The 26018-nt window shown below is 45.8% G+C and overlaps 1 pseudogene; it reads right to left on the reverse strand.

Annotated features, from left to right (window-relative positions):
* Nucleotides 1-349: 349 nt before the first annotated feature.
* Nucleotides 350-24431, reverse strand: LOC101119718 (vacuolar protein sorting-associated protein 35-like; annotated as a pseudogene).
* Nucleotides 24432-26018: the final 1587 nt, after the last annotated feature.

Consider the following 26018-nt stretch of genomic DNA (forward strand, 5'->3'; position numbering starts at 1 on the left):
AAGGCTTTCATCTTGGCTGCTTGCCCAGGATTTGCTTTAACCGGACTAGGAAATGGTACTTTCACAGTGTATTTTCTGGAAACTTTCATAAGGTAATAAATCAGTAGAAAAATTCACACAGCCTGCTCCCTCATAGCACTTCTGCGATAGACATGGGTTTCCAAGAATGGAATTTTCCATGTGGAAATTTTGGTCTAAGCATGACACTCTCGAGTACTCTACAGAGAAATGCCCTCTGTCACTAACGGTGGTGGTTTAGTCTCTAAGTCGCGCGGCCAGAGGAAGGCAGAAGCTGGGCGAAGCCCTCGGAGCCCGTGGCTGCGGGCCCCCAGTCTCCGCCCAGGTGCGGTCAGCCCGCCTGCTTGGCCAGGTGAGGACCGCCGGGACGCGGCTCCGAGCGGCAGGGCCTCAACTCGGCCCGCGGCGTCTCAGCCTCGTGGGGACCGTGCGGAGAGTGGCAGGTTTGCAGAGGGTGTGGCCGGCGCCACTGCCGCCGAGGGGCCTGCTTTGCTGCGGGTAGGTTAGGAGGAACAGCCTAGGCCTGCTGGCACGATCTGTGTCTCTTCCCGAACCATCCGCTCCTCTGTCAGACTGCTTCACTGTTTCTAAAGGCCACACTCGACGGCAGTTAGGGCGTTCATTTCCCGCATTCGTGTCTGCGTGCTCAGGTTAGATAAACAAGGCGAGAAGCCTTTTTATTCACGTCAAAGGCTTTAAATGTTGGTGTTCCTTTGCAAGCCTCAGTTCCGTTCAGTTCAGCCGCTCAGTCGTGTCCGACTCTCTGCGACCCCATGAATCGCAGCACGCCAGGCCGCCCTGTCCATCACCAACTCCCGGAGCTCACTCAGACTCACGTCCATCGAGTTGGTGATGCCATCCAGCCATCTCATCCTCTGTCGTCCCCTTCTCCTCCTGCCCCCAATCCCTCCCGGCATCAGGGTCTTTTCCAATGAGTCAACTCTTCGCATGAGGTGGCCAAAGTACTGGAGTTTCAGCTTCAGCATCATTCCTTCCAAAGAAATCCCAGGGCTGACCACCTTCAGAATCATGCTCATGGACAATTGCTTTTTCATAAATTTTTGTTTATCTCTGGTTGCAAAATGACAGAGACTTGTACGTGTATAAGTGCATTCACTCTGCAATGGACTACTTGTATATTTTTGGTAGTTTATCTACACTATACTTTCTCTGATTAGGTTGATTGCAATATTACTTTATGCCTCTTCTAACTAATTAGGGGCTTCCCTAGTGGTGCAGAGGTTAAAACGTCTGCCTGCAATATGGGAGACCTGGGTTGGATCCCTGGGTCGGAAAGATCCCCTGGAGAAGGAAATGGCACCCCACTCCAGTATTCTTGCCTGGAGAATCCCATGGACGGAGGAGCTTGGTGGGCTACAGTCCATGGGTCGCAAAGAGTCAGACACGACTGAGCGACTCCACTTTCACTTTTTCTTTAGCTAATAGAAACCTGGACTTGCTGTGTGTGCTTTAAGTTTTCCTGGTAATTTGCTCTCATTGTCTTTTATAACAATGTTGCTCCGAATGGCTTGGAAACTAGGAATATAATCAAGTCTCTCACAGGTTGGTTGGGAAGCACTTGGGGGTTCCCATGGTGAGCCCTGAGCCTTGAGCACATATCCGGGTCAACAGTCCTGTGAGATGAGCAGGTCCACAATCTGGGCCTCTTGATGCAAGACTTAAGAGCTTGGAAAATATCCTTTGGGTGCCAATAAGGGAGTCAGGCCTAATCTCTAGCAATTTAGCTATGAAACAGTTCAGGGAACTTCTGGCTTATGAGTCCAACCACACAGAACTTTATTTTAAAGGAATGAGGCTTACCTGACTTTTAAGAGAGAGGCAGATGGCGTGAAGATAAGCTGCTTGCTGAGAATCACCAGAGGTGCAAGAAGCGGAGTCTCGGCACCTGACTTGTGCTGATTGACTGGAGCCTCACGAAAGCGCTTCACGGTGTATTTCTTGACAGGCCAGTGGCTGGAGGACTCAGCCAGGGTGGCCACAGCCCCCTCAGGGTCAGCAGGAGAGGCCTGTCTGGGAATGTGGGCCAAGGTCACAGCGCTCAGGTCTCTGGTGGAGAGGGGGCAGGTGAGAGCGGTGAAGGGGACCCAGAGTGGCTGCAGAGAGCCTGCGCTGCAGAGGAGCAGCTGGGCAGGCGGGGTGGGAGGGCCGCCGGGGGTCCGGGAGGGCCGCGTGAGAAGGGAGAAACCCCTTCGCCATTGATGTAAGCTCTACACGAACTTCAAGTTCACACCACTGTGCCCATTATACAGTCAGCTCAGTCGCTCAGTCGTGTCCGACTCTTTGCGACCCCATGGACTGCAGCATGCCAGGCCTCCCTGTCCATCACCAACTCCCGGAGTTTACCCAAACTCATGTCCATTGAGTCCGTGATGCCATCCAACCATCTCATCCTCTGTCATCCCTTTCTCCTCCTGCCTTCAGTCTTTCCCAGCATCAGGGTCTTTTCCAATGAGTCGGCTCTTCACATTAGGTGACCTAAGTGTTGGAGCTTCAGCTTCAGCATCAGTCCTTCCAGTAAATATTCAGGACTGATCTCCTTTAGGATGGACTGGTTGGATCTTGCTGTTCAAGGGATTCTCAAGAGTTTTCTCCAACACCACAGTGCAAAAGCATCAATTCTTTGATGCTAAGCTTTCTTTATGGTCCAGCTCTCACATTCATATGACTGCTGGAAAAACCATAGCTTTGACTAGATAGACCTTTGTCAGCAAAGTGATGTCTCTGCTTTTTAATATGCTATCTAGGTTTGCCGTAGCTTTTCTTCCAAGAAGCAAGCGTCTTTTAATTTCATGGCTGCAGTCACCATCTGCAGTGATTTTGGAGCCCAAGAAAATAAAGTCTGTCACTGTTTCCATTGTTTCCCCATCTTTTTACCATGAAATGATGAGACCGGATGCCATGATCTTAGTTTTCTGAATGTTGAGTTTTAAGCCAACTTTTCCACTCTCTTCTTTCACTTTCATCAAGAGGCTTTTTAGTTCTTCTTCACTTTCTGCCATAAGGATGGTGTCATCTGCATACAAGCATTAATTATTATTAATTATTATTATTCATAAATCTGACCCTTGAGAGGACTGGCAATCATTTAGGCTTTCAAACAAGCTCATCAAATACAATAGGAGGAAACACAGAAGCATCTGTGCTGAAGATGAGGGCAGCCACAGCCACAACACAAGGTCAAGAACTCCTGTAACTCCCCATTGTGCCCTGGAGACCCGCTCCATACCCTCCTACCAACACACCCCGGAAGAAAGCCTGGGAGGCTGGAGGGAGCTGGGACTATCTGAGGGTTATTTTATCCTTCCTAAATGCTTGTTTTGCAGCAAACTACAAAACTGGAACAAGAATCTGTAATTAGACCTTCAGCAATGTCAGGATTTGGATCTGGCTTTTATGCAAGAAGGAAGGTAAAGAAGCACATTTAATGTAGGAGTTTTAAAAGAATGGTTCTAGAATTCTTGTGTATGGAAGGCGGGAAAGACTGCCTCCATTTTTAGAGCTGGGAGGCGCCCTGGTGAGAGCAAGCCTCCTTCTTGCACAGGTTTGGGGACAGAGAGGCCAAGAAAATTTCTAATATCACACAAGTTGTGTCAAAGCAGGGGCCAGCAGCCAGGCCAGCATTTTCTCCATTGAACTGCACTGGTTTAGAAAATGACAGTTTGAAAGCAGCCCCCACACCCATTCCAACAAGTTTATTAATGTCCCTTCTCTGAGTGCCTCTTCTCATAAAGTGCTCGACCAGCAGCACATTTCTCCTCGGATGTCTTTGGGAACCAGGGCTAGGGACAAACTGTGTGGAGTTCAACCTCATCCTCCCACAGGCTGGGATGTGTGTGCTGTGCTCACATCCACTAACGGGGAGGCCACTGGGGCTCCCAGCTCTCAGGGCCGCGAGCCACGTGTGACCGCACCACCGAGAGCAGATGGGCCACATTCGCACATAAAGAGCTCCAGGCACTTGCAGAGGGTCACCTGTCCAGCCAGGGATGCTGGCATCCCCGGCCTGTTGTACAGAAAGATGATGCAAAGTGAAGGCTCCGGGGAGCTGGGCACGGGCCGCTGCTCCTGTGGGTTTATGATAAATTTTCTCTCTTTAAGGGATTTCCTTACAGAGTGTCTTTAAGGCACTTCCAGTCAGACCATCATTTCAGAGGGATTGGGTTCAATTCCAAGGTCTGTTTTCTTACTAATTTCTTTCTTTAAGGGTTACGGGGATTCTAACAGGCAGTGACTTGAGGGAATCCAGAGTAAAAGATTTGTGCTCCCAGGCCTTTCAATGCTCCCTGGAGTCCTGGAGGTGCCGCCGGCTACCCAGACATCATCTGATGGTCTGTCCATCTGGGTGGAACAAGGACGGAACCACACAGACGTGCCCTTGCCCAAGGCCACATCAGACAATTACAGACACTCTTGTTTTTCCCATATTTGATCCCCAAAGAGCCTCTGAAATTTGAATCTATACTACAAATTCTGTCATGAGAATATTGACACCAGCTAAATCCTCAAAGGGCTTGCAGTTAACCAGGGGGGATAAATAGAAAACTCAGGACCTGGGGTCTGGGGAAAGCCTTCTAGAAGAGCCAGCATTAAGCTGAGACCCAAGCAACTATAGGAACTTAGACAAGATTGTTGCAGACAGCAGCAGGACCCTGCTTCAGCCCGGAGGAGGAGGGGGGATCTGAGAGCTGGAAGGAGCCGTGATGCTGGGACGTGGGTGAGGGGGAGAAGGTGGGAGGGGCCTGGGGACAAGGCCAAGAACGTGGACTCCGTGCAGAGAAATGGGGGCCCTGGGGAAGGGGTACCGGATGGGGCCGTGCGGCCGTCCTGTCAGGGGCGGGAAGGAGCAGCCAGCTGAGAGCAGCGTCGCAGGCTGCGTGCAGCGGAACGGGTGACTGCCTGCAACCCTGGGACCAGCGAGCGGGCTCTGCCACTGCAGCAGGGTCAGGAAAGGGGCCGGGCAGCACCGCTCGAGGCGGCGTTTCTCCGAGGGGCTTGCATTCCTGCCGTCCGGACCCCTGGGGATGCTCGTGAAGATGCTGATTTTTCTGCTCTAAAGGGGGAAGAGGTGACAGTGGAGCCCTGGAGTCCCGCTCACGCAAGTGGAGAGCACGCCAGCAGTGTGCGGGGCTGTGGAAGCTGCCAGGAGTTCATTCACCCCGGGGACCGAGGTGTGTCCACTGGATTTGCCGGCATGAAACCATCCTCCACGACCCTGGCAAAGTCGGACTCAAAGGAGGGGCACAAACACAGGCCAGGCCGACTGGTCTGGGAGGTGCATTCAAGATGCCGTAAGGCAGACTGAGTTTGGAGGATGTTTTCATGACCCCTGGAGGGACTATCAGCAGCTGGAGGAGACGCGAGGCCTGCGCAACATCAGGGTTTGGGTTTCTGTTTGGTTTTAGGGTGAGAGAAACTCGAATAGTGGTGGGAAGGAGCTCAAAGAGAAACAGAGGTTGGAGCTGGTTGGCCAAGTAAGTCCTTTAGAAGGACAAGGTCCCCTGCACAGGCAGAGGAATCAGAATTGCTCAGTGCTCAGCCAGGTTCCTCTTGAACACTTCTGTGCTGAGAAACACCTGATGCCTTTCAACTGAAAGTGACCCTTTCGATAGTTCTGAGTGAGCCAAAATTCCTTCTTGCATTTTCTCTTAACGGTCCTAATTTAACCCTGGGGCCCCCTGGGGCCACATTATGGAAATTGAAATACCGTCTTTCCCTGTGTCTTCCCTTTAATGCCCTAAATCCCTTTACTGCTGGCCGTTCTGTGCCCTCACTGGGCACCCAGAGCGCAACGTCCTGCCGAGTCTCGTGGCTTCTTCGCCGCAAAGCTAACACTCCCGACCTTTCCCTGGAGAGGTGCGTCGTTTCCACTTTTGCGTGTGCAACTCCGAATGTCAGTTTAATATTTGATTTCTGTAAAATAGTGAACAAAAGGGGGGGAAATTAGGGCCTCCGCTCCAAAACTGGAATGGTATTAAGAGAATTCAGTGACTCTGGACTCACTCAGAATAAATTTTCCAAGCTTGTGTACTTAGTTTTTCAGAAGGTAAGTGAATGTAAGTGATACTAAGATTAGACTATATACTATGATTTGGCAGCAAAGCATTGTTGATGGAAAAAGCTGTGTTCTAAGCATGTGTTTTAAATGACATCAGAAGGGGCTGCGCGGGAACTGCCACAGTCCACCCCTCCAGCTTCGGCATGTTCCCAGATGCTAATCCCAGAAGAAAAGGTCGATTAATTCGGCCCCGAGAAAGTACGATTAGTTTGGTTTAAATCTGTTTTCCAGATGGGCCAGGGTAGAAAAGCCAGAGGGCTGGAAGGGACAGGAGGCTGGGGCGGGCGTGGTCTGGCTTCTCCCTCTACTTGCAGTCTGCAGGAAACCACGGAGGAACAGGTGCCTCCCTCTTCTCTGAAATCCCCAGCACCCTGCAGACCTTGAGCATGTGGCTCTCGGCCTGAGGCCCGAGCTGACACCACTGGTAGCTGTATTCGCCGCAGGGCCCACTTTTCCTGTTCTGGGCATTCTCTTATTTTTGGCTGTCCAGCATTCATCCCTTTCGAGGGTGTCAGACCCTGACTGTCTTTGGGAAAACATCTATTCTCTGCATTTACCAGGACTGAGGGGACCCAGCCCTTGCCATTCAAGAGTTGCATCCCCCTGGCTGGGGACACGTGGTGCTGGGGGACCCGGGAAACCTCCCTCCTGGCTCTGCACCAGCCCACAGGCCAAGGGACACGCCTAGCTTCTGCCACAGGTGTTCAGAGAGCGTCTGTGAGCCTGAGCTGAGGGTGGAGCTAGGACAGCAGAAGAGAACGGGGGACAAACAGACCGAGTCTTGATTTCGTCGCCACCCACAATCTCTCATGCTGCCAGACTTCTCGGCTCTGTGCATCGCGATCTCAGCTCTGGTCAACTGGGTTTAGCTTGATCGCTATCATCTGCTGCAGAAGCGTCTGGACTGCGCATTCTGCTGTGCATTCGTGCTGTGGGTCTGGGCTCCAAGCTCTCCCGCTTACACGTCCCCTGGCCCCTGGACGTCACGGCTGGCGATGCTCTTCTGATGTCAGCCTTGGCTACTCCTCAGCCTACAGCTTGCATCCCTGTTGGCCCCGTCTAATTCCGGCCGCTCTGGGTAACAATCCGCAGGATCCAAGTTCAGCTGGTGTTACTGCTCTGTTGCCGGGGAACTACAGGCGGACAGAGAAAGCTCACAGCTGCCTCGAGCAGTGTTCTCATGTCTCTCAGAACCAACAGGAATTACTTCTAATTTCTTAACTGAAGTAATCACGGATGGAGACATGCAAACATCAGTTAAAGCCAGCTGTTCTGAGCAAGTGTTTTCTAACAGGCTGACCACGTTCTCCTTGTGCGTTAGCCTCTCTTAGCTCTGGCCTCTGTATTTGCCATCCCAGGCCCTTGGCTCCAGTCTGGTTAAGTCAGGGGTCAGTGCTGCACTGTTGAGAAATCAAGAATTATTCTATCTGCATGCCACACTCCTGCTCAAGAGCTCTGAATGTGCCCAATAAGGGCCAAGTTGAGCTGCGGTTCTGCTGGGTTAGGAGGTTGTGCTTGGGCTCACAGCTTCTGCCTGAGTCCAGAGGTCCTGCTCAACTTGAAGGCCCTCACACCTGCCTCTGTCCTCAGTTCCCGCCTCTCCTCTATCCCCAGCTTCCGTTGGATGGTCTCCCCAACTATTTTCACCTCTCACCCGCAACCACACCCTTGAAAACTGGCTAAAATTGGTTTCTTCCCATTTCCTCAAATGAAGCTGGGACCGACCTGAGCCTTGAAGAACAGACCCTAAAATCCTTGTGCTGAACATGACTGCCTAGGTTTAGGAATTAGAACTAGGGGTGCAGAAAGGAGAAGCAGTGACTCCAGATGGTGGGTCTGGAGACCCTCTGCCTCGGGAAGACTGGAGGGGACTCTCCAGGAGCCAGTGGACTTACCTGGCCAGAGGGAGTGACCGGACTTGGCCCACACTTTACAGGGCCTTGAATCGACAGGGCGCTGACAAGAAGTGGGTTCAACACAGGATTTGTATCAGTTTGTGGGAGGAAAGTGTCATCTTTTGGTGACATGATTACTATCTGCAAGGGCATGTGCAATATGGGACTCAGATCCACCATGAGATAATATTTAACATACAACTTAAATTGCCATTTTGTCCCCAGGGGTCTCTTTTCAAGGTTGACCTTGAGACACTTTCTTGAACCAGTTAACGGAAAGAGAGAGAGATGGTTTGGCCTTGAAGTATGACTCTTCTTCTCTGTATTCAGTATCTTTGCTTCAAAGGAAGCTGAGTGTAACTATCAACGGTTAAGACATCAACAATCTTTTTCAGGCGTTTAAAAGATGTGATCCTCCTTGCACTCAGTAGGCCTTAGGCAGTTAGACCTGGGTGCGCAACTCAGGAGCTGTGATTGCCCGAGAACTCGGAAGTGTTTTCTGTTATCAATACTAAGTTGATGCATGTCTGAGGGTAGGCTCAATTCAAAGTCAATCCAGACTCAAAAAGCTAATAGCTGGCATCTTTGAAGGAAATCCTTACCCTTGAACTGGCCAAGGGTAGAATTATTCTCTCTGAAGACCAAAAAAGGAAAACTATTATCCCTGCACCACGACTAATTTTAAGTGGGGAGATTGGCTTTTTGCAGAACTGTTATCCATGGAGAGTTGAAGGTCCAAGGAAACGAGAGGCCTAAATATAACATCGTGGGGTCTGCAGGTGTTGCACTGGTCTTTCCACCTTTGGAGTGAGCAGGGATGAAATGCAGGCTGCATTTTCCAAACCTGCAAGCCTGTACTTTCCGAGGAGTGGTTCCTGTCTGCGTGCGCAGTGGTACTGATGGACCAGCAGTTAAGAGAGTGTCCCTGGTCTGAAATGCAAAGGTGGGAGTGGACCCATTGTCTGCAGAAGTCTAACTGTTGACGAAGGAAGTCTCTGTCACTCAAGGTGGTGTCAGGCCTGTGCTATCCCGGAAGCCCCAGACTGGTTTGGGCTGTTGCTGTTGGAATAGTCCTGTTCTGGGGGACCAGTAGGCTTCTTTAGTCATGGACAGCTCTGCATGGGCCCTTGGCCTGTTCCTTTGGAGAAGATGAGGACACGAAAACCCATAGACGTCTACATGCTATTTTCTATTTAATCATCAAGACATTCCTGGATATCCATGGTTTTAAACCTTAGAAAAAGTTCATGATCCGTGGTCCATTTGAAGTCACTTGGCCAGGCATCTGATATTGCTGGTGGCTGACAGCACTGGGAAACCAGCTGATTATTCTGGAGGGACCACAAGCAAGCCGTCGTCTGCACTCTCAGGAGGCTGACTGGGGGCCCGGGGGCCCTTACAGGGCGTGTGCGCCATGTGCCCAACCTCACCGCCTGGGGGTTGGGAAAGACTGGGAAGTGGAGGCCCCTCTGGGGTGAACATGTGTTGCAGGGGGTTGGGGCTCCAGCTTCTCTGTGACCAGCACAAGGGCCTCTGCCTCTGATTCCACCTCCAGAAAATAATCTCCCGGGAGTCTTCAGAGAGGTGCATTTCCCGTGATCATCTGTCAGATGTAGGAGTTTTAAATCGGCTCTTTCTCTTCACCTCCAGCCCCAACAAAACTGACCCCTCTTTCTGCAGACACAGAGGTGCCGACTGGCCCCAGCACTTGGAGAAGTGCAGGATGCTGTGCCCCGTGACTTCTCGATGAGAAAATCACTTTCTACATCACTTTACCCTCTTACGCCCCAGTGAGGAGGGTAATTCATGCCATGTTCTTAGATGGAGGGCAAAGGAAACCACATTAACACAGGATGACAAAGAGACTGTAACACACTAGCGGTGGTGCAGTTTTACACCCTGAAACCGCCAGACTCCTGACAGACCATGCGTTTCAGTTTTCATGTTTTCCCAGAACAAATTCTGGGTTTTAAATGCACCTTTAGCTATGATAGCTCAAACAAACAAAGCTAGTAGACATTTCTGTCAGGAGGTGCTGCTCCCCACACCTCTGGAGCCGGCTGCAGGTGGGCCCTTGGCAGTGTGGCATCCACGCCTGGCTCGAATCTTGGGACTCACTCTTACGACCTGAGTGATGAGTCTCAGCTGGGGGAGGGTGTCCATCCAGTTGATAGCTTCTTTGTTTTCCTCCTTCTTCAGGACTTCTGTTTTTGCTACTTTTCTACAAGTTTAGTGGCCATAACTACACGCATTGTAGTAAGTAACCACTTTTCACTAGAGTGAGCATGCATTATTTTAAAATTTACACGTGTGGATTAAACAATCCTCCCAGAATGGTGGAGTAAAGGCCTTGAAAATCTGTTCTTCCATAAAAACAATGAGAATACTAGCAAAATTGTCAAAATAAACTTTTTCAACAGTTTAGAAATTAACCAGAGCCTTGCAACAATGCAAGGAATTTAAAAAAATTAATTAATTAATTTTAATTGGAGGCTAGTTAATTTGCAATATTGCGGTGGTTTTTGCCATACATTGACATGAGTCAGCCATGGGTGTACCTGTGTTCCCCACCCTGAACCCCCCTCCCACCTCCCTCCCCACCCCATCCCTCAGGGTCATCCCAGAGCACCAACAAGGAATTTTTATTCGAGAAAAATGGCTGTGTCCTGGTGAGATCTTTGTGGCGCTGTAGCTTTCCCCGTTCCGGCCCTCCTGCCCCAACTTGACCATGACGTTGAAATCTCCAGCCTCACAGTGAGGGCAGCTGTGTAGCTACCAGAGGGCCCAGAAGTCTTTGAAGCTCCCCAGACCCTGTGCCCGGATCAGCACACTATTTGGCAAGTCTGGCAGTTCTCTGGAAACCTCCACTCAGGGACTTGTCTTTATTTGACCTGACTCAGAGCTTACTCAGTGTAAACAGTCCTTCCCTGGGGTGTTTGTTGGAAAAAGTCAGCGGCAGTTACTTAATATAACAGCCACACGGAGCAGCAGTAGCATTTGGGGCAAACAAGAAAATGACCAAAGCAACAGAAGGGAAGTCTACGGAATGATGTGTCCACAGGGGCTTTGGAGAGCTCCAGCACATCCTGGGAACACAGCACGTCACCCACGCAAGGCCCAGGAAAGGCCTGGGAAGGCCCAGTCCTCTCACTTCCTGTCCACCTCCTGCTCCAGCACATCCTGGGAACACAGCACGTCACCCACGCAAGGCCCAGGAAAGGCCTGGGAAGGCCCAGTCCTCTCACTTCCTGTCCACCTCCTCCGCGAGCAGGAGGTGATGGGTGAACCCGCGTTGTAACCTGCCTGCTAGAGCATCAGCACAGCACGCACAAGGCCCACAGCAAAGGCCGGGAGACCTACTGCTCGAGACGGTCAGGGGAATTTCAGCTCTGTCATCAGCAGCAGCCAAGCCAAGTGCCCACACGTAACAGAGAATACACTTATGCAATGAATTTGAAAGTGGAAGTTGCTTGGTCATGCCTGACTCTTTGCGACCCCATGAACTGTAGCCTGCCAGGCTTCTTTGTCCAGGGAATTCTCTAGGCCAGAATACTGGAAAAGGATACTGTTCCCTTCACCAGGGGATCTTCCCAACTCAAGGATCGAACCCAGATCTCCCACATTGCAGGCGGATTCTTTACCAGCTGAGCCACAAGGGACGCCCACAGGATGAATTTAAGAAAGTCAAAAGCAACAGCAACAACACAAAACCCAGGACTCCTTTGGAGCAGCGGAATGGTCTCATTTCCCGAACTGCTGTATTTATATTAGAAAAAACCCAACAAAAACAGTTTTCAACAAAAATTTTTGGATATCCAAAAACAGGAACATTTGACCCCAAACAGAAAAGAATTGCCAATATAAATTCTCCCTGAGAAATGTGAGACATTAAATTTAACAGGCAAAGACATTAGCTTAGTTACAGTGACTATGTCTAGGAACTAACATCATGCCTGGCTTGGAGTCTAAAGAACTGAAGAAGAGCGTAAGAGTGAGGGTACACCAAATAGACAACATCAATAACAGATCATAGTCATGAAACAGTGCCAAAGAGGACTTCTCAAGTTGAGAAATAGGGCTGCAATGGAAGATTCAGTGCAGGAGCTCAACACCAGTTTGGGCTGGCAGAAGAAAGAGGCAGAGAACTTGAAGATAAGCCAAGTGAGCCGATCCAGTCTCACTCAAGTGAGAAAAACAAGGAAACAGAAAGAAAGAAAAATAACCCCCAACATATACATGATAGAAGCCTCAGGAGAGGCGAGACAGAAAGGGGCAGAGATGAAGTTTAAGGAAGTAATGTCCTGAACTTCCCAAATTTGATGAAAAACATTAATCTACACGTCTATAAAGCACAAATAAATTCCAAGAAAGAAAAATTTGAGGTGATTTACACCTAAAAAGATGAAACTATCCAAAGTCACAGAGAATATTGGAGGCAGCAGGAGAGAAGGGACTCATTGTGAACAGTGTATCCACAATAACAGTAAAGCTGACTTTTCATCTGAAACCATATCAGCCACAAAACAGTGGGACGACACATTCAAAGCAATGAGAGGCTCTTCAGAGGAAGAGTCACAAGCAGGAATTCAAGCAAGGATTTGTGCGTCTGTGTTCATTATGGCTCTGTGTGTGCTCAGGTGCTTCCGTGTCCGACTCCTTGCAACATCATTAACTGTGGCCTGCCAGGCTCCTCTGCCCACGGAATTTTCCAGGCAAGAATACCAGAGTGGGTTGCCAGGGAATCTTCCCGACCCAGGGGTTGAACCTGTGTCTCTCTCACCTCCTGTGGTAGCAGGCAGGTTCTTTACCACCTGGGTCACATGGGAAGCCTGATGGCTCTATAAGTGAACGTGCAAGTTGCTCAGCCGTGTCCAACTCGCTGTGACCCCATGGACTGGACTTCTCCAGGCCAGAATACCGGAGTGGGTAGCCTTCCCTTCTCCAAGAGACCTTACACAACTGCCAAAATGTGAAAACAACTCAAATGTCCATCAGGAGATGAATGGATAAACAATGCAGTCTATTCAATAATGGAATTTTTATACGGCTAGACAAAAGAAGGAAGTCCTGACATACCGCACAGACGAACTGAAAACTTTATGCTGAGAAGTCAGACACAAAGGACCACAAATTCCGTGATTCCACTTGCCTCGTCCAGAAAAGGCAGGCCCACCGAGACAGACAGCAGAACAGTGGCTCCAGGAGCTGGAGGTGCGGGAGGGAGGGAGAGTGTGCTGAGGGTTGGGAGCTTCTCTGGGGGCGGTGATGGAAACCTGCCTGATTAGAAGTGCTGACGGCTGCAAAGCCGTGCAAATATACTAAAGCTGAGTGAACTGTACACTTCAAAACTGTGAACTTTAGATTTTAAGAATGGAATGAAGTCTGGAAAGTATATCTGACCTGAGATTCTATAATTCAAAGGAGACACAAATATTGTCTTTCTCTATAAACTCTGTAGAAAACCAAGAACGATTTATCTAAGTCTTGATCGAAACCTCAGCTATACAGAACACGGCTGAGAGCCCAGTGGAAAAAGACCAACCCCAGCGTTCGATGTGCCCGCCCAGGTTCACAGCCTCGGCTCAGCGTTCAGTCCGGACTTCTACTCTGCGTGACGTTTAACAAGGCGGGGAATCTAGCATCCCAGCAATAAGAAGTTCTAGGATAAAAAGTGAAATAGTGAATGTTGTATGGTGGTCACATCCCAGTAAACAAGAGCGTTGCAAGCTCATCTGCCATGCTGGTGTGGTTCAGCCGCTCAGCCGTGTCCGACTCTCCGTGACCCCACGGACGGCAGCACGCCAGGCCTCCCTGTCCTCCACCAGCTCCCAGAGCCCGCTCAAACTCATGTCCATCCAGTCGGTGATGCCGCCAACCCCCTCATCCTCTGTCGTCCCCTTCTCCTCCTGCCTTCAGTCTTTCCCAGCGTCAGGGTCTTTTCCAATGAGTCAGTTCTTTGCATCAGGTGGCCAAAGTATTGGAGTTTCAGCTTCACCATCAGTCCCTCCAATCAATATTCAGGACTGATTTCCTTTAAGATTGATGGTTCAATCTCTTTGCTGTCCAAGGCATTCTCAAGAGTCTTCTGCAGCACCACAGTTTGAAAGCGTCAATTCTTCGGTGCTCAGTCTTCTTTATGGCCCAACTCTCACATCCATACATGACCACTGGAAAAGCCATAGCCTTGACTAGACTGAACTTTGTTGGCAAAATAATGTCTCTGCTTTTTAATACACTGTCTCGGTTTGTCATAGTTTTTCTTCCAAGGAGCAAGCATTTTTTAATTTCATGGCTGAAATCAGTACCCACCGTGACTTTGGAGCCAAGAAAATAGTCTGTCGCTGTCTGTACTGTTTCCCCATCTGTTTGCCATGAAGTGATGGGACCAGATGCCATGATCTTAGTTTTTTGAAAGTTGAGTTTTAAGCTAGCTTTTTCACTCTCCTCTTTCACTTTCATCAAGAAGCTCTTTAGTTCCTCTGCTTTCTGCCATTAGGGTGGTGTCATCTGCATATCTGAGGTTATTGATACTTCCCATAATGACTATCAATGTGAAATACACACCCCATTAATAGAGCGCCTATTTCATCAGATCACCATCAGCTCTGGGTATTGTCTTCCTCTTTAGTCTTTGCCAATCTGAAAGTTATAAAATAATATATTATTAGCTCAAATGCAACTTATTTGATTGAAATAATGTGGCACTTTTTTTTCATGTTCACTGGCCAGTATTTCTTTTTCTAATTAGTCATTCACATTTCCTGCCATTTTTATCTTACTCGTCCTATTGCTTACTCATCTGTAAAGGTTTTTCTTAAATTATTAATTTCACATCTTTGACCGTCATATAGGCTGCTCTGTTCTCATATGTTTCTTGTATTGAGTGCAAGTCACTAGCTTCTTTGTCACCTTTATTAGTTTTTCCATTGTAACTTAATCTTGGTTTAGTGTTTAGACTTCATTTTTTACAGCTGTAAGACATTCTCCTCTACATTCCTCTAATAGATTTATGAATTTATGAATTTATGAATTACCCGTTCCCTCTGAATCTGGAAGAACTACAAAATTATGAGTCTTGGTAGGGGATGGAGAAATTATAGATATCTGCCAACTTTTCCTCCTAATTCACTTGATGCACAATATGTAATTTTAGTTTTAAGTCTGACAACTGCATAATAGTCAACGCCTGCTATTTTCTAACTTAAACAAAGAAATCCTATCAGAGAAGTTGTCACAGTTACAAAGAGGCTACTTCTTGTAAGCTTTAATAGCTTTGGCACAATATTCAAACATGTAGTGAATTAGTGCTTGCACACAAGCAGGTAAGTTCATGTGCAGATAAGCAAGAACTTTGCAGATTCAAGAAGCACATTTCCTACCGTTATTGGTCACTCAGTCATGTCTGACTCTTTGCAGCCCCATGGACTGCAGCACGCCTGGCTTCCCTGTCCATCAACACTCCCAGAGCCTGCTCAAACTCATGTCCATTGAGCCGGTGATGCCATCCAACCATCTCATCCTCCCATCCCTTTCTCTTCCCGTCTTCAATCTTTCTGAGAATCAAGGTCTTTTACAATGAGTCAGCTTTTCTCATTAGGTGGTCAAAGTGCTGGAGCTTCAGCTTCAGCATCAGTCCTTCCAATGAACACTCAGGACTGATCTCCTTTAGGATGGACTGGTTGGATCTCCTTGCAGTCCAAGGGACTCTCAAGAGTCTCCTCCAACACCACAGTTCAAAAGCATCAATTCTTTGGTGCTCACCCTTCTTTATGGTCCAACTCTCAGATTCACACATGGTGGTGGTTTAATTGCTAAGTCATGTTCGACGCTTGCAACCCCATAGACTGTAGTCAGCTAGGCTTCTCTGTCCGTGGGATTCTCCAGGTAAGAATACTGGAGTGGGTTGCCATTTCCTCCTCCAGATGTGACTCCGTACATCCATACATGACTACTGGAAAAACCATAGCTTTGACTAGATGGACCTTTGTTGACAAAGTACTGTCTCTGCTTCTTAACACACCATGTGGGTTTGTCATAGCTTTTTCCCAAGGGGCTTCCTATGCACTTCCTGCACAGAATCACGTAGAAATGGTATAATATGGGCTTCCCTGCTGGCTCACATGGTAAAGTGTCTGCCTGCAGTGCGGGAGACCCGGGTTTGATTCCTGGGTTGGGAAGATCCCTTGTATATGCACTTCCTATACAGAATCACATATAAATGATATAATATAGAGACTTCCAATTTTCTTTAAGAATTGAACATTACTTAATATATCTTAATTTATATGAGAGTCACCACAAATTCTTTCTCTGCAGTAATGGGTGAAAGTTGTAAAACCTATTTCTCTTTCTGTTGGGTACCTGACCTACCAAATGGGATGAATTTCCTCTTTGCTGTAGCTACATGTTAAAATCTGTTAATGTAAAAAGAAAGTATCACAACGAAATACAACTTAAGAGTTTATTTGGTTTTTATGAAAACTCACTTATGAGATTTACTGTTCATATTCTGAGTGCTCTGTGTGACTAAACTATAATACAGTCCCCTAGGATTCAGTCTCTACTTCTACTTTTGAGTGCTGAAAAATAATGGGAATACTTTCTACAGTGTCAGTTTCAAGATGCTAATAGTACACTCTGAATAGTCATAATTTTGGATAAGAAATTTTAAAAGTTACAAATCTATTAATATTTTTATTGAAACTATATTTTTAATATTTAAAATCTCTTATTTATAAGAAACATTGTAGATTTCCTATGTTTGTGCACAGAAAATATTTTCCTTCCAACTACCTAGTTTGAATTTTAATATCTTCTTCTTCTTCCTGTAAATATTTATTTTTGGAAAGGATATTAAATCAAAATCCATGTTGGGTTTCTTTTAAACCCTCGTAGACCATCGACACTAAACTTGTTGCGCAGCCTGGATGGCTGTGCTCGTCTGGGCATGTCTCAACAGGTTTAAACATTTCAATTCACATTTTCTCTCAACCATTATTAGTCAGCCATCTGATTATAAGACATTCATTCATTTAACAAATGCTTAGAGTGTCAGACAGTGCGATAGACCTTAAACACATAGACGTACAGAAGGCACTGGCACCCACTCCAGTGCTCTTGCCTGGAAAATCCCGTGGACGGAGGAGCCTGGTGGGCTGCAGGCCATGGGGTCGCTGAGAGTCAGGCACGACTGAGCGACTTCACTTTCACTTTTCACTTTCATGCATTGGAGAAGGAAGTGGCAACCCACTCCAGTATTCTTGCCTGGAGAACCCCAGGGACAGGGAAGCCTAGTGGGCTGCCGTCTCTGGGGTTGCACAGAGTCGGACACGACTGAAGCGACTTAGCATAGCACAGCATAGACCAAAGTCTTTTGCTCAATGAACTATCCCATGTTAAATTACCTAATACGCTACTAACAAGGCATGGTTCTGATCATTGAATTAAATAGCTTACATTCTGAGAAAAGAAAGTCTAAAGCACCTGTATTAGTCAGGGTTCTCAGAGGGAAAAAACCCAAGATAGACAGGTGATAGATAGACAGATAGGGAAGAAACTGGCTCCCAAGGCTGTGGTACTGTGGAGTCTGATTCTGCAGGTCAGGTCAGATTAGCAGGCTGGATAGTCAGGGACGAGCTGGTGCTGCAGTTAACCTCAAGTCCATTTGGAGGTAGAATTTCTTCCTCGGAGAATCTGAGCACCTTTCTCTTAGGACTTTAACTGAGGGAGTGAGACCACCCACATTCTGGAGGGCGATCTGCTTTACTTAAAGTCTGCCGATTCTAATGTTAATCTCATCTAAAAATACCTTCAGAGCAACATCTGTGCTGATGTTTGGCCAAACGTGTGTTTACTATGGCTGAGCCAAGGTGGCGCATGAAACTAGCTACACACCTGGAAGAGCAGTGAGTAACGCAGCTGGTGCTGCTGCTCAGCCGCTCGGCCCTGTCCAGCTCTTCGTGACCCCGTGGACGGCAGCACCAGGCCTCCGTGTCCTTCACCAGCTCCCGGAGCCTGCTCAGACTCGTGTCCATCCAGTCGGTGATGCCATCCAGCCATCTCATCCTCTGTTGCCCCCTTCTCCTCCTGCCTTCTATTTTCCCCAGCATCAGGGTCTTTTCCAATGAGCTGGCCAAAGTATTAGTTTCAGCTCCAGTATATTTCAAAGAATATTCAGGGTTGATTTCTTTTAAGATTGACTGATTTTATTTCCTTGAAGTACAAGGGACTCTCAAGAGTCTTCTCCAACACCACAGTTCAAAAGCATCAGTTCTTCAGCGCTCAGCTATCTTTATAGTGCAACTCTCACATCCATACATGACCACCAGAAAAACCACAGCTTTGACTAGACTGACCTTTGTCGGCAAAGTAATGTCTCTGCTTTTTAATATGCTGTCTAGGTTGGTCATAACTTTTCTTCCAAGGAGCGTCTTTTAATTTCATGGCTGCAGTCACCATCTGCAGTGATTTTGGAGACCAAGAAAATAAAGTCTGACACTGTTTCCATTGTTTCCCCCTCCATTTGCTATAAAGTGATGGGACTGGATGCCATGATCTTAGTTTTTTGAATGTTGAGTTTTGAGCCAGCTTTTTCACTCTCTTCTTTCACTTTCATCAAGAGGCTCTTTAGTTCTTCTTAGCTTTTATCTTTTTTTTTTTTTTAATTTTAAAATCTTTAATTCTTACATGCATTCCCAAACATGAACCCCCTCCCACCTCCCTCCCCATAACATCTTTCTGGGTCATCCCCATGAACCAGCCCCAAGCATGCTGCATCCTGCGTCAGACATAGACTGGCGATTCAATTCACATGATAGTATACATGTTAGAATGTCATTCTCTCAAATCATCCCACCCTCTCCCTCTCCTCCGAGTCCAAAAGTCCGTTATACACATCTGTGTCTCTTTCCTGTCTTGCATACAGGGTCGTCATTGCCATCTTCCTAAATTCCATATATATGTGTTAGTATACTGTATTGGTGTTTTTCTTTCTGGCTTACTTCACTCTGTATAATCGGCTCCAGTTTCATCCATCTCATCAGAACTGATTCAAATGAATTCTTTTTAACGGCTGAGTAATACTCCATTGTGTATATGTACCACAGCTTGCTTATCCATTCATCTGCTGATGGACATCTAGGTTGTTTCCATGTCCTGGCTATTATAAACAGTGCTGCGATGAACATTGGGGTACATGTGTCTCTTTCAATTCTGGTTTCCTCGGTGTGTATGCCCAGAAGTGGGATTGCTGGGTCATAAGGTAGTTCTATTTGCAATTTTTAAGGAATCTCCACACTGTTTTCCATAGTGGCTGTACTAGTTTGCATTCCCACCAACAGTGTAGGAGGGTTCCTTTTCTCCACACCCTCGCCAGCATTTATTGCTTGCAGATTTTTGGATCGCAGCCATTCTGACTGGTGTGAAGTGGTACCTCATTGTAGTTTTGATTTGCATTTCTCTAATAATGAGTGATGTTGAGCATCTTTTCATGTGTTTGTTAGCCATCCGTATGTCTTCTTTGGAGAAATGTCTATTTAGTTCTTTGGCCCATTTTTTGATTGGGTCGTTTATTTTTCTGGAGTTGAGCTGCAGAAGTTGCTTGTATATTTTTGAGATTAGTTGTTTGTCAGTTGCTTCATTTGCTATTATTTTCTCCCATTCAGAAGGCTGTCTTTTCACCTTGCTTATATTTTCCTTTGTTGTGCAGAAGCTTTTAATTTTAATTAGATCCCATTTGTTTATTTTTGCTTTTATTTCCAGCATTCTGGGAGGTGGATCATAGAGGATCCTGCTGTGATTTATGTCTGAGAGTGTTTTGCCTATGTTCTCCTCTAGGAGTTTTATAGTTTCTGATCTTACATTTAGATCTTTAATCCATTTTGAGTTTATTTTTGTGTGCGGTGTTAGAAAGTGATCTAGTTTCATTCTTTTACAAGTGGTTGACCAGTTTTCCCAGCACCACTTGTTAAAGAGATTGTCTTTACTCCATTGTATATTCTTGCCTCCTTTGTCAAAGATAAGGTGTCCATATGTGTGTGGATTTATCTCTGGGCTTTCTATTTTGTTCCATTGATCTATATGTCTGTCTTTGTGCCAGTACCATACTGTCTTGATGACCGTGGCTTTGTAGTAGAGCCTGAAGTCAGGCAAGTTGATTCCTCCAGTTCCATTCTTCTTTCTCAAGATTGCTTTGGCTATTCGAGGTTTTTTGTATTTCCATACAAATCTTGAAATTATTTGTTCTAGTTCTGTGAAAATGTGGCTGGTAGCTTGATAGGGATTGCATTGAATTTGTAAATTGCTTTGGGTAGTATACTCATTTTCACTATATTGATTCTTCCAATCCATGAACATGTTATATTTCTCCATCTATTAGTGTCCTCTTTGATTTCTTTCATCAGTGTTTTATAGTTTTCTATATATAGGTCTTTAGTTTCTTTAGGTAGATATATTCCTAAGTATTTTATTCTTTTCGTTGCAATGGTGAATGGAATTGTTTCCTTAATTTCTTTTTCTACTTTCTCATTATTCGTGTATAGGAATGCAAGGGATTTCTGTGTGTTGATTTTATATCCTGCAACTTTACTATATTCATTGATGAGCTCTAGTAATTTTCTGGTGGAGTCTTTAGGGTTTTCCATGTAGAGGATCATGTCATCTGCAAACAGTGAGAGTTTTACTTCTTCTTTCCAATTTGGATTCCTTTTATTTCTTTTTCTGCTCTGATTGCTGTGGCCAAAACTTCCAGAACTATGTTGAATAGTAGCGGTGAAAGTGGACACCCTTGTCTTGTTCCTGACTTTAGGGAAATGCTTTCAATTTTTCACCATTGAGGATAATGTTTGCTGTGGGTTTGTCATAGATAGCTTTTATTATGTTGAGGTATGTTCCTTCTATTCCTGCTTTCTGGAGGGTTTTTATCATAAATGGATGTTGAATTTTGTCAAAGGCCTTCTCTGCATCTATTGAGATAATCATATGGTTTTTATTTTCAATTTGTTAATGTGGTGAATTACATTGATTGATTTGCGGATATTGAAGAATCCTTGCATCCCTGGGATAAAGCCCACTTGGTCATGGTGTATGATCTTTTAATGTGTTGTTGGATTCTGATTGCTAGAATTTTGTTGAGGATTTTTGCATCTATGTTCATCAGAGATATTGGCCTGTAGTTTTCTTTTTTGTGACATCTTTGTCAGGTTTTGGTATTAGGGTGATGGTGGCCTCATAGAATGAGTTTGGAAGTTTACCTTCCTCTGCAATTTTCTGGAAGAGTTTGAGTAGGATAGGTGTTAGCTCTTCTCGAAATTTTTGGTAGAATTCAGCTGTGAAGCCATCTGGACCTGGGCTTTTGTTTGCTGGAAGATTTCTGATTACAGTATCAATTTCCGTGCTTGTGATGGGTCTGTTAAGATTTTCTATTTCTTCCTGGTTCAGTTTCTTCTTAGCTTTTAAATGTGGTGTTCTGCATATCTGAGGTTGCTGATATTTCTCCCAGCAATCTTGTGCTTCATCCAGCCTGGCATTTCATATGATGTATTCTGCATATAAGCTAAATAAGTAGGGTGACAGTATACAGCCTTGATGTACTCCTTTCCCTATTTGGAAACAGTTTGTTGTTCCATGTCCAGTTCTAACTGCTGCTTCTTGATCTGCATACAGATTTCTCAGGAGGCAGGTAAGGTGGTCTGGTATTCCCATCTCTTTAAGAATTTTCCAGTTTGTTGTGGTCTACACAGTCAAAGGCTTTGGCATAGTCAATAAAGCAGAGGTAGATGTTTTCCTGGAGCGCTTGTGCTTTTTTGATGATCCAGCGGATGTTGGCAATTTGATCTCTAGTTCTTCTGCCTTTTCTAAAACCATCTTGAACATCTGGAAGTTCATGGCTCACATACTGTTGAAGCCTGGCTTGGAAAATTTTGAGCATTACTTTGCTAGCATGTGAGTGAAGTCACTCAGTCGTGTCTGACTCTTTGTGACCCCATGGATGGTAGCCTACCAGGCTCCTCTTTCCATAAGACTTTCCAGGCAAGAGTACTGGAGTGGGTTGCCATTTCCTTCTCCAGGAGATCTTCCCAACCCAGGGATCGAACCCAGGTCTCCCACATTGTAGGCAGATGCTTCACCCTCTTCAAAAGTCTGGGGAGCTTATGGTGAAACTGCACTGCTGGTAGCAGTCTATCCATGGTTGCGTTTATTGACTATTTCCACCGTTGCTTCTAGGGCTTTATCAACATAGTCCACAAGGTCAGGATAACACTTCATAGTAAAATAAATGAGAGAGACTTGTAAGGATGCAACATCCTCTGACGGCATGTCTTGTCTAGACTGTAATACTGTAGCCACCTACTGTGAAAGTATGTCACAAAGTTTAATATCTGTTGGGATTCCAGGTCCATCTTCATGGTGAACAAATAAAGCAAATCTAATTCGCTGACTAAGGTCCGTCTAGTCAAGGCTATGGTTTTCCAGTAGTCATATATGGATGTGAGAGTTGGACTGTGAAGAAGGCTGAGTGCCAAAGAATTGATGCTGTTGAACTGTGGTGTTGGAGAAGACTCTTGAGAGTCCCTTGGACTGCAAGGAGATCCAACCAGTCCATCCTAAAGGAGATCAGTCCTGGGTGTTCTTTGGAAGGAATGATGCTAAAGCTGAAACTCCAGTACTTTGGCCACCTCATGCAAAGAGTTGACTCATTGGAAAAGACTCTGATGCTGGGAGGGATTAGGGGTAGAAGAAGAAGGCGAAGACAGAGGATGGGATGGCTGGATGGCATCACAGACTCGACGGACGTGAGTCTGAGTGAACTCCGGGAGATGATGATGGACAGGGAGGCCTGGCGTGCTGCGATTCATGGGATTGCAAAGAGTTGGACACAACTGAGCGACTGAACTGAACTGATCAATTAAGGAAATGATTATTTTTTTCACATCTACATATTGGTGTAACTCAGCACAAGCCCAAAGAAAAGGATTCAAAGTTTGAAAGTGGAACTCTTCAGGGAAAACCCTGAATAATGTGCTCCATAAGATATTCCGAAGCCAAAGCATCTCTGCAGTTCGCCGGTTGCTCCAATATGCTGGTCAAAATAATCTAACATTCCACATTTACACCTCCAGCGAACTAAGGTGCACCAAATTTCTTCCTGCTAAAATTCTCAGTTCTTGTCTTTCTTGTTCTCTTTTTTCTGTATCTCAGCTCTGTCCCTGATGCTGCATTCAATCCAAATTTGTTCATTTCTGCAAAGTTGAGCAGCACAAAATCCATGGACTCACTGATATTCCCAGTTGTTGCTTCATCTGTTGGCCCTCCTGCTTCAGGTAAGATATTTGCGGCACACTGAAGTAGATAATTTCGAAGAAATAGACCTCTCAAGGGGTATTGCACACCAGGGCACGTTTCTACCAAATCTTTCAAAATACCTTTCTTTGGACTGAGGAAATGACTAACATATACAATTCTGAGAGAGTCAATTTCTAGGCAGGTTGATAAGAAGTCTGGGGTCCCCAAGGAGAGAGAGGTCTGGGGTTCTTGAGGAGGAGATAAGGGTCTGGAATTCTCAAGGAGGGGGAAAGGAAAACGTTTTTCCCCTCACATTCCTTAGTCTTAGTCACATACAGCGTTTTGATCTTTAAGCCTGGATTACACAACGAACGACTCAGTTTAAACTCTGTACTAAGGATTATACAACAACAGTGTATCCTGCTTGAGGACAGTTTCTCCTTCCTGAAAACCTTCTGGCTAATTCTATTCTCTTAAAAATGTAAATTATAGAAGTGGGTCTAGTAAGATCTTTACAACCTCCAGACATTCTTTTGATTCATTGTAATAACTAATTTAAAAAGTATATAACTCCATTGCTAACCCTAGCAGGGGGGCACTCTTTCTGCCCGCTTCTGATGTCTATGTCAGAAGCTTTCTCTATCTCTTTTATACTTTAATAAACCCTTATTACACAAAAGCTCTGAGCGATCAAGCCTCGTCTCTGGGCCCCGGATTGAGTTCTTCTCCTCCAGAGGCCGAGAATCCCAGCGCTTTTCATGGTTCAGCAACAACCTTTCAATTCCAGCTATGATCAACAGATGAAGCCTTGGGACAATGCTTGCAGCTTCCTGTACAATTTCGTAGAGATCTGCCATTCTCTTCCTTTAGCAAACTCCTCTGTCAGGAAACTTCCAAGTCATGCCGCTCATCAGAAACAGCCACACGAAGTTCGTAGCAGCTCTTTGGTGACAGCATAGAAGTCCAGAGTCCACCAAGCATATTGGAAGCATGCCTCAGAGCATACATAAGCTTGCTCTTGTCCAAAAATCTCTTCATCTGGAATGATTGGACCCTCACAGCCTGTGTGGCTTCATCCAAGGTTTTCTCTGCTCATCCTGCGGTGTCTGCCGTGTTGTAGGCACGGCAACTCCCCTGAGCCTGCAGCAAGCGGCCCCCATGTGGGTCCTCCCGCTGTCCTATACTCCTTAGAGGAACTAGACAATGTGGTGAAAGTCAGGGCATCGACAACTGCAGGACTTTGAACATACAATTATTTTTCAGTAGTCACGTTTCAAAAAAATAATTTACTACACGTGTTGAACAAAACTTTTATTTCCTGATCATATATATATATATATATATATATATATATATATAATAGGCACTGAGGCTTTCATCTCCCAAATGGAATTGTCCTGATTAATAGAGATATAATATATAATTCCTACAATTTACCAAGTTAAATATTAATGGTTACAAAAGGCCCTTTCAACATATCTGGGTCTCAAAAATGCATGCATTGAAGAGACTCCTGCTTCCTGACAAGATGAAATAACAGAGATTATATTTACCATTAAGTCTGAAACAACCAAAAAGCAGCCAAAATATATGAAACAATAATTGTAAGACACTGGAATGAAGCACGGAAGGACAGTGAGTGCTGAAAGACGAGAAACAGCCATAAGCTGCCCCGCTCACCCACCGGAGCGCAGGGAGGGGAACCCAGGCAGAAGCAGGGTGTCCCCGGGGTGAAGGAGGTGGAGCTGAGTGCTTGCCTTAGCGACTAGATAAACTAGCCATACGGAGCAAGAGAGAAGACTGGAGATACAAACTACCACCATCAGGAATTGTACTGATGATAAAAGCAAAATAGGGAAGCATTCTGGATTACTTTATGCCAGTAAGTTGTACAACATAGACAAAAGAGACACATTTCCCCCCAAAGCGTGGATTCTTTGGATGACAAAAAAGAAGCAGATTACCTGAACAGTCCTGAACAATGTACCTACTGAAGAAACTGAATTTTTAGTGAACAAGCAAACAAAACCTTCTCACAATGGAACCACCAAGCTCAGATGGCTTTTTTGGTGATTTCTATCAACTATTTCAGGAAAAAATATTATTTTAAGCCTTTTAAAAAAATAACTCTAGAAAACAACAAAAGAAAGAGCTTGTTTGATCTAAGGTTCTTAGGTATGATATCAAAAGCATGGTCCATTAAAGAAAAAAATGGATAAATTTAAGCTAATTAACATAAAACATTGCTGCTGTTTGAAGGATTATTAGAAGAATAAAAATAGAAGCCAGGGAGAAATTATTTGCAAGTCATGAACTTGTATCTAGGCTATATAATGAATATTCAAACTCAATAATAAAAAAAGTAAAACAACCAACTACAAAATGGACGAAAGATTTGAACCACAGAAGAAATAAGAGTGGCAAGTAAATACATGAGAGGACATTCGCTGCCATTATTTATCAGGTAACTCAGAGTTAAACCATGGAAGGTTGGCTACAGGGGAAAAGATCAACCATAGCAAGTGTCAGTGAGGCTGTGAAACAACCGCAGCTCTCACCCGGGGGGTGGGCAGGCGGAAGGGGAGGGCAAATGGTGCAGCTGCCTTGGAAGACAATTTGCGGAGTTTCTAAAAGATGAGCGTGCAACTCCTGGGTGCTCAACCATTCTACTCCTGGGTGTTTCCTAGGAACAAAGTCGCACATGAATGCTCAGGACAGCTTCATATGTCATAGCCAGAACTGGAAGC

Source organism: Ovis aries, chromosome 4 (assembly GCF_016772045.2).
Source record: "Ovis aries strain OAR_USU_Benz2616 breed Rambouillet chromosome 4, ARS-UI_Ramb_v3.0, whole genome shotgun sequence".
Lineage (NCBI taxonomy): Eukaryota > Metazoa > Chordata > Mammalia > Artiodactyla > Bovidae > Ovis > Ovis aries.